The sequence below is a fragment of the Lissotriton vulgaris genome, chromosome 1_1, assembly GCF_964263255.1.
Source record: "Lissotriton vulgaris chromosome 1_1, aLisVul1.2, whole genome shotgun sequence".
In the NCBI taxonomy this organism is placed as follows: domain Eukaryota; kingdom Metazoa; phylum Chordata; class Amphibia; order Caudata; family Salamandridae; genus Lissotriton; species Lissotriton vulgaris.
The window spans coordinates 17,238,642-17,257,731 of NC_141685.1; the positions used below are offsets into that span (position 1 = coordinate 17,238,642).

The 19,090-nt window shown below is 48.5% G+C and overlaps 1 pseudogene; it reads right to left on the reverse strand.

Annotated features, from left to right (window-relative positions):
- LOC147736982 (uncharacterized) overlaps positions 1 to 19,090 on the reverse strand; it is a 107,489-nt pseudogene that overhangs the window by 67,523 nt on the left and 20,876 nt on the right.

The following is a 19,090-nucleotide window of genomic DNA, read 5'->3' on the forward strand; positions in this document are numbered from 1 at the left end:
TTGGATTCCATTCTTAACATCTCGGTTCCTATCACACTACCCCTGATTATATTCGGATGGGACAACAGTATAAAGGGTCATGCAAGGACATTTTTGTTCTATGCAATATTGCTTGCAAGAAGAGAGATATGCAAGGTTTGGATAGAAAACTCGGCACCAACACATGCAAATTGGCTGTCATCCCTGTATGCAACTTCTAAAACAGATATGATGAGATCATGCGGCTCACGAAACCTGGCTTTCTGGAAATTTTTGGTTCAGTGGAGACAGTAACCAGGTTTTTTTTTTTTCCCCCGGTCCTATGATTATGCCATAAAACTCCAAGAACTAGGCCCCTCCTCTCAGTTCAAGGGCTGGTTCAACAGGTTTTAATACCAAGTTTGGAGTCTTCCCCTTTTCCTCTTCGGGCCATCTCCTGCCGATTCTCACTAATCGCGTTCTCAGGTGCAGCGATAACTTTGCACTCTGATCTAATACGCGCATGGCAGTTGGAGGCTAATTAAGAGGAGGGCCAGGCAGATGAGGATTAAAAAAAAAAAAAGATTGTAGTACCGCAGTACCCTGTGGTTTCTGACATAACAGCGACTACATTTTCTGTGATTGATTTGAAGAATGCTTTCGTCTCGATTCCTATTCATCCTGATAGCCGATAATTGTTTGGTTTCACTTAGAATAATCGATCCTACAGATTTTGTAGAGTTCCTCAAGGGTACATTGAGAGTCCGAGTATTTATAGTCAAGCATTGAAGAGACAGCTTGATTCTTTCGTTTTTCCTAAAGGAGTGGCCCTCATACAATATGTCGACGACATCTTGTTGGCAGCCGATACTCCTGAGCAGTGTGAAAAATGTACTTTGTCTCTACTGTCTTTTCTTGCTGCACACAACCATAAAGTATCACGGAAGAAATTACAATATTGTAGACCGAAGGTTACCTACTTAGGTCACCTTCTGTCTAAGGAGGGTCGTGCACTATCGCATTCGAGCAATTTTAGACACACCAGTACCTTCCACTCAGAAAGATGTCCGTAAATTCATTGGTCTGACTTCGTTTTGTAGGCAATGTGAGGAAAAGTGTTTTCTGATCTGCATCATTTGTACCGGGACTTCATTGCTTTTTCATTGCCATCTCGTGTCAAACACTTCCACATGACCCACCTGGTCATTTCTGCTGATGCCTGAGGAAATTCTAACTGACATGACAAAAACCATCTTGCAGCCTGCATTTTTGCCCAGGAACTGTCGCACACTCAACCCCCCCTGTTCTTTGCAGTTCAACTGAAGCCATGAGACACTCACACCCTGAGTAAATGATTTATTTTCCCTCTCCTGCTCCCAGCCTGGTAAACATCCTTGACACCGTGATCAGGTTATCTGGACAATGGTCTGACTGCTGGACCTTCATCAGGGTGATTAAACAATGACTTGAAAGACTAGGATTTGATCAGGGCAATTGAACAATGACCTGAAAGACTGAGCCTTGATCAAAGCCGAGTGAACAATGATTTGTGTACCAAGCCTTGACCAGGTCACCATCTACAAACGTCGTCTGGATCTGGTTATCAACTGCAAACACTGCCCTGATTAAACAATGGACTAACAGCCAAAAGACTGGGATGAAAAAGTATAAAAGGCTTGTAAGCTGCAGAGTGAAGCAGCAACCTTCTCCGTCTTGTCTCTGACTAGCTTGGGACTCTGTTCCATAGCCCGGGCTATTGAATAAATATGGGATCCTCCTGCAGACAAAGGCTCCTGTGTATCCTTTTACTAAGTATGGAAGGTATAGAAGACTTGGGCGGTTCCCCCACCGCCGAGACCCAGTAAGTGGGTTTAATCGGTTCTTCAAATGGCACCCGAATAGGGACTCCACGAGCACGAAGGTCAGACCCGGAGGATGTGAGGGGGTGCACGGAGAGACTCCAACTGAGGTACCCTACCCGAGGAATTCTTGCAATCGGGTAAGCCAAACGACTCGCCTGCTGCTCCTCCCCACCTGGTCTGGGCCACTTGACCGCGTTCTCGCTGGAGTCCCCTAGCAAATCATTTCTGGAGCAGGACACAGCCCTACGTCTGCAGAAGAGAACTACCCCTGTAAGGTAAGGGTGGACTGATCACCCACCAAGACTGTATGACTCTGTTATTGACTTTCGCAAAAGCCAAGCTGTTATTGACTTTTGCCAAAGCCAAGCAAGGGAGGTGAATATTAAAAACCCGCTGGTGTCTGTTCTGTATGATTCTGCTGTTATTGACTTTTGCAACAGTCAAGCAAGCGATGTGACTTTTAAAACCCGCTGGTGTCTGTTATCTGTTTTTAAGCATACCAGTCAGTAGTAAGTTCAAGAGGTTATGTTGTTGTATGTGTACACAGGACTCCCCGCAGGAGGCGGCTTGTTCGCTTCCTCCAGAAGGGACCCCATGCCATACGATGTATGTTAAACATGGCCCTTCTGCCATAATGTTTTCCTCATTCTGGGTAAAATATACTAAACAAAGTAACGCGGAATTACAGTGGCCACATTATGGCTCCTTTAATTCCCAAGTTCTCACCAACTTAGAGGAACAATTAATGAAAAGAAAAACGCACCCGTCTATGTTTGAATCTGTCCGATTTTGGAGGAAAGAGATAGAGCAGAGAGCTAGAAAGCAGACCCCAGGTACAACAATGTTGTCCAGCTTGCGAGGAGAAAGGAAAGGGCCATATGAAAGGGGGAGAAGAAGATGATTATTTGCTTGATACCGTACAAGAAAGCCCTCCTGCATATGCCCCAATGTACCCTGCCCTGACGCCTCACACCCCACATGTCCCGCCGCCACCGACCACTCCTGCCCCCACTGCCCCTCTTACTGTTCTCCCAGTCACACCATCCCTCCTGATTTTTCCTATGAAACCAACCACGCCCGCTAACCCTGTCCTTGCTGTGGGAATGACAACAAGTCTCCATCCTCCCAACCCCTGCGGCTTTACCCCTACACGCTCTTTTCCTGATTTCCCGTGGTGTAACATTAAGCAGGATTTATATAAATTGTTGAATTCCCCCCGGCTGGCCACCTTGCACTCTGCAGTCAGCATTTTGTCCCTTCAAAAAAATGACCTACAGAAGCAACAGTGTGAATGTTGGATAAATAACGGGAATATTTATGCCTTTAAAGAAATATGGTCCACCTTTTCCCAGTGGACGTTTATGGAACAGACCACCTGGGCTGAATACATGTGTACCCTGGTCATGCAAAGATTTGAGAATGCGCTTATGCAGATACCAACCGGATTAATGGACCTTAGATCGCAAATAAAAAGAGGCGATGTTCAGGAAGAGGAGATGTTTGGCACTATGTCTGTTTTAATGGCTTATCGTGATAGGACCGGTTTTCCCAACACCCCCCTTAGAAACAGCTATGCCAATGAGAGAGGCGGCCCCAGTCTTTGTTAGCGCACTTACCGATGCCCAAAATAACGGTTGAGGGGCTGTTGAGGCACACTGGCGCAGACTTTGGGTTCATGTTCCTTGGAAAAGGTCAGAAGTAATGCAGTTAAAAGGACAAGTACCAGACCCCCCTACATTTGTTGCATCACCCAACATGTACTTCATCTGTGGTTCCAAAGCCTACACCTGGTTCCCAAAAGGCTGGGGGGACACATGCTACATCGCCTTTGTTCTGCCTCCAACCTACACAGCACCTGCAGAACACCACCGAGAAAGGCATTCCAAAGACACAGACCAAGCGGACTCTGCTGCATCACAATTCCTGGATGCAGCAAAAGGACTCGTCCCACTATGGAGTCCGATGGCAAACAGCCGAGCCATCAGGCACCTATCTCAAGGAGTTGAAACAGCCTTGAACATCACAGCTGGCATCCTTACCAACAACATTGCTGAGCTGTAGGCGGTCCGCCTGGTGGCTTTACAGAACCGCATTGTTCTAGATGTGGTACTAGCGGACCGTGGAGGAGCATGCCACATCATCGGTGCCAGTTGCTGTACTTATGTCCCTGACAACTCACCTTCTGTTTCAAAGCAATTGAACATCTCTACAGGCTGGCATCAGAAATCCATCAGGAATCAGAGACTTGGACACTTGGTAGCTGGTTTTGGGGCACTTTGAAATAATGGGGCTGGAAAATAATAATGATCCTCTTGGTTCCAATATTAGCAATATGTGGCTGTTGTTTGGGGATACATTGTATACCACTTTTGTGTTCTCTTTGTCTAAACTGTTTGCACCCTAAGACTATGGACACTAAACTCACGACGTTGAGAGTAATAAACGATAAAGAGATACAGGACATTATGGACATTGAAATAGACTAGCAAGCTGGCTAAGTTATGTTCAAAGGGAGGACTGTAGAAAGTAAAACGACAAATATGAACATTGCCTGCGCCATCTTGTTTAGCGAGGGCCTTTACGTGCGCGTAAGCTGGAACCATTTTAGACATCGCGGCCATTTCGTACTCTGCTGGTCACCTATGTGTCACCACGACCTCGCTATCATCCCCCATCGCTCTGACCAAGCTTGAACAAATGTACTGGGGTTGTAAAACCTTGTCATCATGACAAAGCCCCGGAGTCATTTCCCGCACCAAACCCGTTTGTCCTTTCATCCTCCATGCTCGGGCAAGCCCTTTTGATAACCTCCTTCACCACACCTGGCTACTCCATCTGATCCCAGGCACTAACCGACCCCTGCAGACATGGTTTATTACCCACACACGGCAGGGCTTGTTTCACTGACAAAGGGGCCTGATTTAAACAATGACACGAACCCTTAGATCTGACCGATCCCACATGTTTTTAGATCCTGTCGGAATGTCCAGCTGCGAGATAATGATCATCTGTTAGATCTGAGTGGGGGGACGATTGCTGCTGGGTTTGTGTGAGAACCTGACTGAGGCGGGGATTCCAAGGATGTTTTACCATGCTAATAAACTGGTGCAATGTGTATAAAAGACCGAACCACGGAGATGCAGTTAGAGCACCTCCCGACGACATCCCGGTGTCTGAGTTGATGTGTTCTCCTCTGGAGTAATAAACCTGTTTCTTGCCTTCCAGTTTCCAGCGCCCGCCTCATTATTTTGAAAGATATCTATGAGGTGAATAAAAGGTGTTTTGCACCGGGCAGCATCGGTGGTCTCAGGAGATTCGCTGTTTTTCGCAATTGGTGGAGGTGAAGTCCAAGGATGAAAAATGCCTTGCTCCCTTAAGAGAATCCAGCATATTAGTTATGTTGGGTAAAGGGTAATGATCAACAATAACTGCTTTGTTGAGCTCCCTCGAGCCGACACAGAGCCTGGCTTCCCCATTGGCTTGCGGGTCATTACAACAGGAGAGACCCACTCCGTTGCTTCAACTTCTTGAATGATGAACTTGGCTAAGAGATTGTCTAATTCAACTTTCATGCACTCCCTTACTAACAGAGGTGCATCCCTAACCGTAGCAGTTTTTGGAACAGCATTAGATTTGACCTTTATCTGATGTACATAGTTTTTGAGACACACCCAGCTCACCAGTAAAGACCTCAGGAAATTCCTTGATCCAGTCTCGATTAGCATTACTAACAACCCTAACTGGTGGTAATTCTTTTACGCAGACAGTTCTCATTGTGATCAAGGCAGATATGTAGATCATGCTGATGGAACCAACTTATGAGCGAATCCCCTTTCATCAAGACATAGATTTTGCCAGGCAAGGCTCTCCCTTTGAAGTCAATTGTGCCCCAGAAATAACCCAGCAATTCAATAGTCACCCCACCTTAACCTATTGGTCTTATGTCTGGCTTCAACAGGGTGACTTTGCCCAGGAAATTACGCTCATAAAATGTTTTTGGGACTAGAGTTATCTTGGCCCCAGATTCAAACAGCATGCTCAACGGAGCATCATTGATCAAAAATAGCTCCTGAGGGCCATCACTAGCATTCCCTGTGGCTGGGAGAATATTGATTCCTTCCAATTCTTCTTCATAAAGCTCAACTTCCATGACTTTTTTATGCTTGTTGCCCGTTCTGCAGCTTTTTGAGACGTGACCTTTTCTCTCACTAGTTTTTCACATGGCCTTCCAGCTGGGCGGTCTTTAAAGTTGGCCATATGGCCAGGGTTGCCACACCTAAAGTACTTCACTTGAAATTTTTTTGTGTTAAAGGGTTTTGAAGTGGTGCTCAATTTGGGTTCAACAAATCTATCCACCAGCACCTTGACATCAATGTACTCCTTTTTTCACCTGAACTGTCTTTGCATATAATATCAACACACGCTCTTGAATGCTAGTGACTTTTGGCCATGGTCAGCACTTCTTGAAGCAATGGCTTTTCTTTTTGCCACAGGGTGTCTCTCGTTTTTTTCGAGGACGCATCCCAACATAAACTGATATCTTAACCACTCCTCTAAGCTGCACCAAAATTGCACGTGGAAGCCAATTTGCGCTAGGTAGTCATGTACTGTTTGACTGACTCATCCTGCCTTTGCATCCTTCTCCCAAAAAGAAAGATAGCGTTCAAGGACAGTACTCACTTTGGGGAGGTGGTGCAAGTCCAACTTTTTGAAGCAGATCTCGTATTCATTAAGAATGGCAGAGTCACTATCAGAGAGTTCAGGAAGGTGTTCAAAGAATTCTTGCCCCTCAGAGCCCAAACAATGCATTAACAATGAGGCTTTCCTCTCTGCGCTTAAGGAAATGCCACAGACACGAGCATAATGTGTGAAAACCTTCTTTCACTTCAACCACGAGAGAGAAGGAACTCCTGGAGAGGTCAACAAGAAGGGAGGGGCAGTGACATTTTGTATGATGTAAATACTATGTTTTGACCTAGTTACTACTTAAGGGTGAACCTCAGTGATCTGCTTACAGTGCGCAATATCCACAAGTCTTATACGCTGTGTGTATCAGCGAAACTGCGTGAAACTTCAGCAATTAAAATTTAGGCCAATGCGCACAATCCCAGAAACTGTATTTGCTGTACGCATCAGCGGAACCATCAGCCCGATTACTGATGGCACATATTTATACAGGGAGGAGTCACTTTAGTCTGGTGCTCAATTACATGTGTAGATGTGAGTTTGGTGGTGCCTGATAACTGAAAGACACAAATTTGTTTACATACAATTTCATATATTGTTTGGTTTTTTATGGGGGCGCACCAAGAAAAAAGTCCAGGAAGATAGTCACTTATGTATATAGAAAAGTTCTTTATTTATTTTTGTCCATTCTTTTAAAACCTATCACCGTACACTTTACAAACAAATCAGCCAACGCGTTTCAATCCCTTCCAGGGAGTTTCTTCAGGGCGACTAGAATTTACACCGGGAACACACGTATGGATCCTCCAGATTTATACATCGGGTTTATGTTTCTTATCCCTGACGGTTGTATTTTCTACTTATCCTTAGAATTGAGTATAGATGTATTCCATTTCGTTTGACCGTCAGACCATCAAGATGGGCAATTTCACCTCCCATACCTTCTCCCTCCCTTGTGGTGTTCCCCAGGGCTCCTCGCTAAGCCCGACGCTGTTTAATATCTATGCGTCGGACTTGGCGAGGGTGATAAAATCTTATGGAATTGCCCTTACTACGTACGCCGATGATACCCAACTAGTATTATCGGTGCACAACAATGGAACATCCGTCGCAGCCAACTTTCAGGAGGGAATGAAGGCGATAAGCTCCTGGATGTCATCAAATTGCCTCAAGCTTAACTCCGACAAAACGGAGGTGATGACATTCGGGAGCTTGCACCCAGCATGGTCTCCTCAGTGGTGGCCACCTCAGTTGGGGCCCCCACCCCAGCCGGTGGCAAAGGTCCGCAATCTGGGAGTCATCTTTGACAACAAGCTGACATTTCACCACCATGCCAACGCCGTTGTTTCATCTGCTTTCTATACCCTCAAAAAAATAAAAAAACTGCTTCCTTACCTTCCACAATCAGCAGGAAAAACTCTCATCAGTACATTAGTGTTCTCGAGAACCGATTACTGCAATTCACTTCTTCTTCAGGAAGGAGTTCTCAATAAACTACAAACAGTACAAAATGCTGCAGCCAGAATGTTACTGTCTATCCCTAAATTCTCACCCATTTCCACATACATCAGAAAACTCCATTGGCTCCCCATCAGTAGCAGAATCAAATTTAAAGCTATGTGCATAGCATATAAGACCCTGAACAATACAGGACCACAGTTTTTAAATGAAGCTCTCCGTCGAGTTGAACAACAAAGGATTCTACGGTCTTCTTCAGCCTTTCTGTTGAAAGTCCCTCGAACAAAAAGGGCCAACTGGGGAGACAGACGCTTCACCATTGCCACGGCCAAACTGTGGAACAATTTACCTCTCCATATCAAAACTGCCCCCACACTTCTAAAATTTCGTAAAAGCCTCAAGACATGGCTATTCTCCTCCCCCTGACTCCCCTGTCTAGACATAGCTATCCTCCACCTTAAACTCCCCTGTCACCTCTAAGTGAGTTCTGTGAATTTAGCGCCGAGACACCCTTATGGGTATTTGTTTGCGCTTTAAAAATTGCAAAAAATAAATAAATAAAATAAATAAATTTGAGGTGGTTTCTAAAAAGTGTTCAAATGACCTGATGGTAGGGACAATATAGGATCCCCTATTGGTGACGTCTCACGTTTCGGTGTTTAGAAATTTGGCAAGGGAAGTCGGGTCACTTCCTCCTCCCACAGTCGTTAATAGGTTCCTTAATTGTGAACCTGGAGAAGTGTCTTCGGTCGTCTCACCGCAATGGCATGGATGGTCCCAAGCTGGTCCCAAGTTTCTATCACACCTCCAGCCTCCCCTTGAGAGATGGGTTTCGATCGCTTCTCCGACCCCCCTGAGGGCTGGCTCCATGCCTGCTGTGTGTCTGGGATCCCTCCAGACCCAACTTGAAAGGATCAAAGGGCCGCGTGGCAGGAAACCCCGACAAGCAACCCCCAGGTGCTAAGACCCCTGCCTGCGAGGACTCCGGACATCAAAGAGGAGCAGACCTATAACAAGGGGCGCTCTGGGACTATCGAGAGTTTCGACTCCTGGAACTAAGAGAGCCCTGCTGACATCGTTGCGGCTCCCACCTGGCAGAGACGGACTTCTGCCTGAACCATCTGAGCCCTGCTGACGTGGTCGCGGCTCCCTTGCAACCTTAAGAACACCTGAGCCCTGCTGACGACGTTGCAGCTCCCACTTGGCAGAGACGGACTTCTGCCTGATCCACCTGAGCCCTGCTGACGACGTCGCGGCTCCCACTTGGCAGAGACGGACTTCTGCCTGATCCATCTGAGCCCAGCTGACGTGGTCGCGGCTCATCAACTGTTCTGGTCCGGCTGGACCTAAGATCGAATCGTATCCCCCGGCTCGGAGATTGAGAGCTGTGCGACGGATGCGCACCTGCATTGACCCTGAACATTAAGACTGTCCTGCTACCCCTACCCTTGCCGAGACTATATGAGCCCTTGCTCTACTTGTAAATACGAACCTTGCGGATCATAAAGATTCTGATATCTTGCTAGATAAAGAATACGTTCTTCAGAACCTACGGTGTGGTGTCTCATTGTCGAGTGGTGCTAGCTCAGCGCGTACGATCTCAGATACAAGACTCTCGCCCAGGAGAGTCTCCCGCCAGTGCTTGGCTGTATTCCTAGGAGAGGTGGGTCACAGGGTGGTTAGGTACACTTCTTGCCCTCCCCTGAGATCGCCCCTTCTAACATTGGTGGCAGGCGACGGGATCCGAGCCCACCATCTAGAGATCGTACAGTGAGCGGTTGACGCACTACTGAACAAAGACGGCAGAAGAAATCACCATGAGTCCTACTGAAACCGACGCGAGTCCTACGTTCCGTGCAGAGCAATTAGAAGAGTATACGCACAAAGAACTGAAGCAATTTTGCAAAGAACGCAAAATCGCTACCACTGGTTTAAATACCAAAGAAGATATGCAGAAAGCCCTGAAAGCCTGGGTGGAGTCCGGAGCCCCCTTCCCCAAACAGAATGAAACAGCAGAGAGGCGGAGCAGCCGGTCGAAACCGAACTCTTCCAAGGGGGAAGCAACAGCACCCAGGTATGAAGCAACGCACCAGATGGGGACTTATCCCTGAAAGAGCTAGCAGACAGAGAGACGAACTTGAAATGGCCAGACTAAAAATCAAGGGCGAGATAAATTTGGCAGAGAAAAAGCTAGCAATAGAACAATTGCGAGTACAAGGGGAGTTAGAGGAGAAGAAACTGCAATGAGAACACTAAGTGAAGAGACTTCAGCTGGAGCATGAGCGCAGCCTAAAGGAGATCGAACTCAAGGCGAGGAGCGAAGAAGCCCCGCCCCGGGGAACCGAGAGACCGTTCCCCCGGTAGAGCCGAAGGTCCACATCCCCAAGGATGTGGTCAAAGAGTACTTAAAAATCGATGACATCCAGCAATGGTTCAAGGCCTACGAGGTAGCCTTGACCTCCCACCGAGTCCCACAGAAGGATTGGGGGGCCGGGTTCTGGGGTCGATTCCTGAGCGAGGGGAGAGACACCTTGCTCAACCTGCCGTCCTCCATGCAGACCTCCTACAGCCACATGAAAGAGGCCCTCTTAGATCGATATGGGCTCACCCCGAGATGTATCGCCAGCGGTTTCGAAACTGCAAGATCCTGGGCACCACGTGGGTGGAGTATGTGAACTTTTACAGTCGAGCCTTAGAAGGGTGGATCAAGGGCAGCAAGGTCACCACCTTCGAAGGACTATTCGATCTCATTGCTTGGGAACACTTATTCACAAACTGCTTTGTGGAACTACAACAGCATCTGTTCCACAGCAAGCTGGCAGATCCGAGGAAGCTGGCCGTCGAAGCAGATCGCTGGGTGAACACCCGGGTCCCCCGGGGCCCCGTAGGAGAATACCCCCGAAACAATCAGGGACCTCCCCGCCAGAGAGGGGGGGGAAACCACAGAAGACTGAGGGAATTGCAGTCAGGTCCCCAGCGTAGCCCCCCGAGAAACCAACACCGAGCTTTCCAGCCCCTCCTTCAGCCAATACCGGCCCCTCCAGGATGGCCAGGGCCCGAGTGAATATCACCTGCTTCCGATGTCAACAGATCGGGCATTACACCAGTGACCCCCAGTGTCCCATGGCCCAGCGATCCACCCCAACAGCTCCCCCAGCCCGACAGATGGCCACCGTAGCCCTAGGGGAAGAGTTTGAGGACCCCCAAGAGTGGGAACCCGCTGCCATGGCCCTAGTCTCCCCAGGAGATGGAGAAATGGTTCCCGGAGCCCCCCTACCCGCTAACACCAAGAAATACCGGCAGCTAGTGACGGTTATTGGCCGCCAAGTGGAGGCCCTTTGTGACACCGGGGCGAGCATCACCGGTGTCCTCGGCCATTTAGTCAAAGAGGACCAAATCATCCCTAATGTCTTCTGCCCTGTAATCTCCTCCGACAATACAGAAAGCTTGTGTAAGATGGCCCTGGTACCGTTTGAGTGGGGGGAGAGTGACCGGCAAGTTACGAGTAGCTGTCCGAGCTTCACAACCTGTGGACTGTCTCCTGGGCAACGACCTAGAAAGTTCTCCGTGGGGAAAAGTCGAACGCAAAATCCACCTAGGAATGATGGGCCTACCCGAATGGGTGTGCGCCACCACACGATCCATGTCCGCTCGACTGCCCCCTCTCGGGGAAGTCCAGGATGAACCTCCCAGCCTCTCCCCCATTGACAAAGACAGAAACAGCAGAGCCGAACCCCACGACCTCTTCCCAGGAGAAGAAGCCGTCGCCGACGACGGACCCGTGCATCTCGATCCCGCACAGATCGCGGAGTTAGATGATCTACCCGAGTTGGCACAGTGGCGCCACAAAGGGGGCCACTCCCGAGAGGAGTTCTGCCGAGAACAAGCTACCTGCCCTTCCCTGGTCGGACCCCGGCAACAGGCCGAAGCCCAAGCTGGGGGCGACCAGTCCGGAACCCATTAACTTTATTGGGAGAATGGCCTCCTGTACAGTGAGCCGAAGTCTGCTGAGCTAGGGTCAGCCCGGGTGCTGGTGGTACCCCTACGCTTCCAAGACTTCCTCTTGGGCCTGGCCCATGACGTACCCCTGGCGGGACACTTGGGCCAAGACAAGACCTACAACCGCTTAGTTACTCATTTTTACTGGCCGAAGATGCGAGCCAACGTAGAGGCCCACTGCAAGTCCTGCCCCACGTGCCAGGCTAGTGGCAAAAGTGGAAGAAAGCGCAAGGCTCCCCTCCAACCCTTCCCCGTCGTCAGTACCCTCTTTGAACGGGTCGGAATCGACATTGTGGGGCCCTTGGTCCCCAGGACATCCCAAGGTCACCGATTTATCCTAGTCCATGTAGATCATGCCACCCGATACCCCGAGGCCATTCCCCTCCGCACCGTAACGGCCCCCGTGGTGGGCCGGGCGTTGATGGGGATCTTTTCCCACATAGGTTTCCCCTGAGAGGTCGTGAGCGATCGCGCCACTAATTTTATCTCCAAATACATGATGTCCCTGTGACAACAATGCAGAGTGTCCTACAAATTCACTACCCCGTACCATCCCCAGGGAAATGGTCTAGTAGAGCTGTTTAACTGGACCCTGAAGGGGATGATCATGGGACAAGAAGAGCTCCTCCGGCGTAAGTGGGACGTCCTCCTCCCCTGCCTCTTGTTTGCTTACCGGGAAGTTCCCCAAAAGTCCTTGGGGTTCAGCCCGTTTGAATTGCTTAATGGTCATCCCATCCGAGGACCCCTTAGCCTGGTCAAGGAGGGGTGGGGGACGGCACCCGAGACCCACCCCAGGATGTGTTTCGATACATCTTCACCCTCCGAAACCAAACTCGGAAGTTCCGAGAGCTGGCCGAAGCCAACCTCGAAGCAAGCCAGGAAGAAATGAAACGCTGGTACGACCAGAATGCCACTCTGGTCGAGTTCCAACCGGGCCAGCAGGTCTGGGTGATGGCTCCAGTGAAACCCTGTGCCCTCTAAGATAAATGGACAGGGCCCTTCAAAGTGGTGGAGCGGAAGAGCCAAGTCACATACTTGGTGGACGTCCAGTCCCCACGGAACCCCCTACGGATCCTCCACGTGAACCGCCTCAAACCTCACTTCGTGCGGGCAGAGTTGAGTTTACTCCTAGTCACCGATGACGGGGCGGAAGAGGAAACGGAGCCTCTCCCTGACCTCCTGTGTGCCAAGGAGAAAGATGGCACCGTAGCAGGAGTGAACCTCTCTTCCTCCCTCACTCCCCAACAACACGAAGACTGCCGCCAGCTCTTGGGGCAGTTCTCAGACCTGTTCTCTCTCGTCCCCAAGGTCACTGACTGGTGTGTCCACGATGTGGACACCGGAGACAGCCCGCCGGTGCGACACAGAGCCTACCGTGTTCCCGACAGAGTCCGGACCTGCATCCAGGCCGAGGTCTTGAAGATGTTAACCCTGGGGGTGATCGAACCTTCAGACAGTCCCTGGGCCAGTCCTGTGGTACTGGTCCCAAAAGCAGCTGCCCCTGGGGTCGCACCCGAATTAAGGTTCTGTGTGGACTACCGGGGGCTCAATGCAGTCACCCGAGCCGATGCTCACCCGATTTCCCGCGCCGACGAGCTTATTGACCTCCTCGGGTCTGCTCGCTACCTCAGCACCTATGATCTGACCTGCGGATACTGGCAAATTGCGCTCACAGAGGGAGCCAAGGAGCGGTCTGCCTTCTCCACCCCGGATGGACACTATCACGTCCGAGTGATGCCCTTCGGGATGAAAAATGCTCCAGCCACCTTTCAAAGACTGGTTAACCAAGTCCTAGCCGGACTAGAAGAGTTCAGCGCCGCATATCTGGACGATATTGCGGTATTCAGTTCCAATGGAATGAGCACCTCCAGCACCTCCGGAAGGTGTAGATGGCCCTGCGCTAGGCAGGCCTAACAGTGAAAGCCAGCAAGTGCCAGATTGGGCAAGGATCGGTTGTCTACCTGGGGCACCAGGTCGGGAGCGGGCAGGTCACCCCTCTCCAGCCTAAGATTGACGCCATCCTGGCATGGGAACCACCCACCACCCAAACAGAAGTCCGAGCCTTTCTGGGCCTCACCGGTTACTACCGGAGGTTCATCGAAAGCTACGGCAGCCTAGTGGGCCCCCTCACAGAACTAACTTCCAAAAGACAGCCCAAAAAGGTGCAGTGGACCCCCTCCTGCCAAGAGGCGTTCGACGCCCTGAAAACCGTCATGTGCACCGCCCCGTGCTCCAAGCCCCCGACTACTCCAAAGAGTTTGTGGTGCAAACCGATGCTTCCGAGCATGGCATTGGAGCCGTTCTCTCCCAGCTCAACGAGAAAGGCATAGATCAGCCTGTAGCCTTCATTAGTCGGAGGCTACTGCCCAGAGAACAACGATGGAGCACCATTGAACGCGAAGCGTTTGCCGTGGTCTGGGCTCTAAAGAAGCTATGACCCTACCTGTTCGGAACCCACTTCCGAGTCCAAACAGATCATTGACCCTTACGGTGGCTCATGCAGATGAGAGGAGAAAACCCCAAACTGCTACGATGGTCGATCTCCCTCCAGGGGATGGACTTCACCGTAGAGCATCACCCTGGTACTGACCACGCCAACGCTGACGGCCTCTCCAGATTCTTCCGCCTCAGCGAAGAGAACCCCCAAGAGGATGGGTAGTTCTCTCCGGCCTTCAGCTGGAGGGGACGCGTGTTAGACCCGGCCTCGTGGCGCGGCCCCTCCTGACTCATAGCGACCCGACCCTGACCCGTGCACCCCACCAGACCCCTGATTATCACGGCACACTCCCTCCATGACCCCACAGACAACAAGAGACTTCCCCGTACTCACCCCCATTTTCCCGGTCCCGGACGCCTCCCAATCCTATCAGCCCCGAAGGCCTCCGTTGACCATTCCCCTGCACCTAAGATGGCCACCCGGCCCCAGCGTGACCAAGGCCCAAGACGCACCATGCCCGGCTGTGGGGTAGAGAGTCCCCAGGAAGCGAGAGAGGGAGGAGCAGTTTCTATCACACCTCCAGCCTCCCCTTGAGAGATGGGTTTCGATCACCCCTCCAGCCCCCCTGAGGGCTGGCTCCACGCCTGCTGTGTGTCTGGGATCCCTCTAGACCCAACTTGAAACGATCAAATGGCCGCGTGGCAGGAAACCCCGACAAGCGACCCCCAGGTGCTAAGACCCCTGCCTGCGAGGACTCCGGACATCAAAGAGGAGCAGACCTATAACAAGGGGAGCTCTGGGACTTCTGCCTGAACCATCTGAACCCTGCTGACGTGGTCGCGGCTCCCTTGCAACCTTAAGAACACCTGAGCCCTGCTGACGACGTTGCGGCTCCCACTTGGCAGAGACGGACTTCTGCCTGATCCACCTGAGCCCTGCAGACGACGTCGCGGCTCCCACTTGGCAGAGACAGACTTCTGCCTGATCCATCTGAGCCCAGCTGACGTGGTCGCGGCTCACCAACTGTTCTGGTCCGGCTGGACCCAAGATCGTATCGTATCCCCCGGCTCGGAGATTGAGAGCTGTGCGCCGGATGCGCACCTGCATTGACCTTGAACCTTAAGACTGTCCCGCTACCCCTACCCTTGCCGAGACTCTATGAGCCCTTGCTCTACTTGTAAATACGAACCTTGCGGATCATAAAGATCCTGATATCTTGCTAGATAAAGAATACGTTCTTCAGAACCTACGGTGTGGTGTCTCTTTGTCGAGTGGTGCTAGCTCAGCGCGTCCGATCTCAGATACAAGACTCTCCCCCAGGAGAGTCTCCCGCCAGTGCTCGGCTGTATTCCTAGGAGAGGTGGGTCACAGCGTGGTTAGATACACTTCTTGCCCTGCCCTGAGATCCCCCTTCTAACAGTAGCCACAGTTTGAAGGGGTCCCCCCACTATTATCTAGAAACGGGACTCAGTTCCACGTAGCTCCTTAGCCTGCAACTGGTGGTAATTGTTACTTTGTGCCCCAGCACTGCAGACACAGGCCTCTGAGTGCTTTTTTGTGTGAGTGGCGCAAGAGAGGAACAGAGAACTTGACAAAACGAGTCCTTCTATTGCCTAATACATTGAAAATGTGAAACACTTTGGGGTTTAGGGGCTGGATAAAGAATAACGTCAGGAAACAAGCGCAAATTAAAAGCACATTTTATTTATTCACTGAAAACTGTTTAAAAATGTAATTTCTAAGTTCCACATATCTGTTTAAAAATATTTACACTTTCAGTCATTTCCGAGTTTAACTAATAGTGGGCAAAACACATGATGTATAAAAACTGAAACCAAAAACTTATTTTTACATCATTTTATGTTTCTTGTTTATTGTTTTTAAAACAGGCCGTCAACCTTTCACGTGAAAATTATTATAAGGGCCTGACATCACTTCTTGTGATGTCACTACATGTGACGTCACTGTGATTTGCATATGATAATGGGCTCCTTTACTATTTTCCTTACTTGTGTCCTGTTTATTGGCATGACACGGGCCTATAGGTATTAAAAATAAACATTAAACTCATAGGTGTTCAGCCCATTTCTCTGGTGATGTCACACATTGGCATGTATTCAGCTGCTTCTTCTATTTTTAGATGAGTACAAATAACGTACGTTCCCCCTCCTTCCAATTCGTTCTTTTTCTCCCCCTTTCTTTGTCACTCTCGCTATCTTTATCTCTCTCCCTCTCTATCTCCCACACACTCCTGTTAGCTTTAGCTTCATGAATGCCACTGCCACTTCTGGCAATCATATGACAAATCCTTCAGAACATTTGAGGACAAGGGACAATCAAGTGTGGAAGATGAGTTGCTGGGAGTGCAACTGATTGTCGCTATTTCACCACATTCTTCAAACAGAGTCTACTGCTTACAATGGCTCAATTCTGGTACAAAGTAGAGTTTGGCAAGTCACAAAATGAACAGGGAGAGCCAAGTCGGAGAGGAGCCACGGTTCCCACTTAGTAATCAGGCGCGAGGCATGAGCTAATCCATCAACCATTAACAGTGTGTAAAAGATGCAGCAAACGTTACTTAAAAACAAGGTGTATGCTCTTTTATATCTAAAATTTGTTTTTTTCTTGAACACCTGTGCTTCGCTTTATTTCATTACATATACTGCAGTGGCATTTGTTAATAGTAATATATGCATTTTACCAATGAAGCCCATCTCCAGAGCCCTGACAACATGTCCACTCCGGGTGTGTTGGGTTTATAGGTTTTATCACTAATCTGACAAGTTAGCTGAAAATACCACTGTTAGTCCCAGTATTGTTCGATGTTGCTTTTACAGGTAGTGTTTTTCTTCTTTACTGATATTCGGGTCTTTTATCATCTGGTATTTCAATGTCCTACATAATTAGAATTTTATCTTTTTCCGTAATTCATTCCTCTCACAATAACTGCACTGTTTTGCTCTTTTCTATGTCCTCAGAAGGGTCAATATTATTTTTGATGTTCTTAAGTTCTTTCCGGAATCTCTGCATCTCTAGGATTATTTCCATGTGAGTTAAATGAAGGAGTGTATTCACTGAGGGCTGTGTGGGATCGAAAATTGACAAAAGCCCTTCTCACTTTCAGTGCCCTTCTATGTTTTCCCCCTGTGTGTTCGCTGATGACTTTGTAGCTCTAATCGTCGACTAAAGCTCTTCCCACATTCATTGCACTTGAGTGGCTTTCCCCCTGTGTGGGTTTGGTGATGTTTTCGTAGCGTTGATAACTGACTAAAGCTCTTCAAACGTTCACAGCAGTAATATAGTTTTCCCCTGTGTGTATTCGCTGATGTGTTTGGAGGTTTGATAATCGACTGAAGCTCTTCACACATTCACTGCAGTTGAATGGTTTTTTCCCCTGTGTATGTTCACTGATGATTTTGTAGGTGTGATGACTTACTGAAGCGCTTCCCACATTCATTGCACTTGAGTGGCTTTCCCCCTGTGTGTTTGTTGATGTTTTCATAGGATTTATAACTGACTAAAGCTCTTCAAACATTCACAGCAATCATATAGTTTTTTCCCTGTGTGTATCCGCTGATGTGTTTGTAGGTCTGATAATTGACTAAAGCTCTTCCCACATTCATTGCACTTGAATGGTTTTTCTCCAGTGTGAGTTCGCTGATGATACCTTAATACTGAAGAGAAGCAAAAACTGCTGTCACATTCACCGCAATGATAGGTTTTTTCTCCCCTGTGTGTCCGCTGAGTTGTTTGGAGGTTTGATAATCGACTAAAGCTCTTCACACAATCACTGCAGTTGAATGGTTTTTTCCCCTGTGTTCACTGATGATTTTGTAGGTGTGATGACTTTGCACTTGAGTGGCTTTCCCCCTGTGTGTGTTTGTTGATGTTTTCATGAGTTGAAAACTGACTAAAGCTCTTCATCATTGCCAGCAATCAATGAGTTATTTTATCTATAGAATGAAGTTTGGGAAACCATATTTTTTTTAATTATACACAATGACAAAAACTGAAGAAACACACAGAATGTTCAATTGAAATTGAAATAGGTATTGTTACTGTTTCTGTAAAAGCTCAATGTTATCCCTTGCAGATATCGTGGGTGTTTTCGTATTCCCTTTTCTAAAATCTCACTTCTATCTATTCTTTTAAGGCAAAATAGGGTCCCTTATATCAGATTGCACGCATCACCTGGAATGTGGTATAATAGTTCAAAATGATGCAATTGTCTCCATGATCTATAATATATGATCACTAACTATTACATGTAAATACCACTTTTTTTTGGTAAAATTTTAAATACCACTTTTTATATTGGAATTCTCACTCTTCTTCTTTTTCTTCTTCCTTATCACCCCTTCCCCCAACCTTTTCTGACATATACACATATGTTACTTAGTTATATTCTTCTCTAAGGAAACTCTGAACTTAGTTTAGAAGCTTTGCCTTTGTATTTTAATCCAATCAAAAAATGAAAAAATGTTCTTTAAAAATCTGCAATTTGAAGACTCCCCTTGCTCCACTTATTCCTCTGCACTCTTTGGTTTCTTTACTTCTGCTCTCTTGGGGTCACTCAAACTAAAGAGAAATCTTTTGATAAAATACACTTTATTTTTATTTACAGCCTTGAGAAAGTCCTGGCGCCACTCGCCACACAGGGCGAAACACGTGTCGGCTGTTTGTGTTCAAT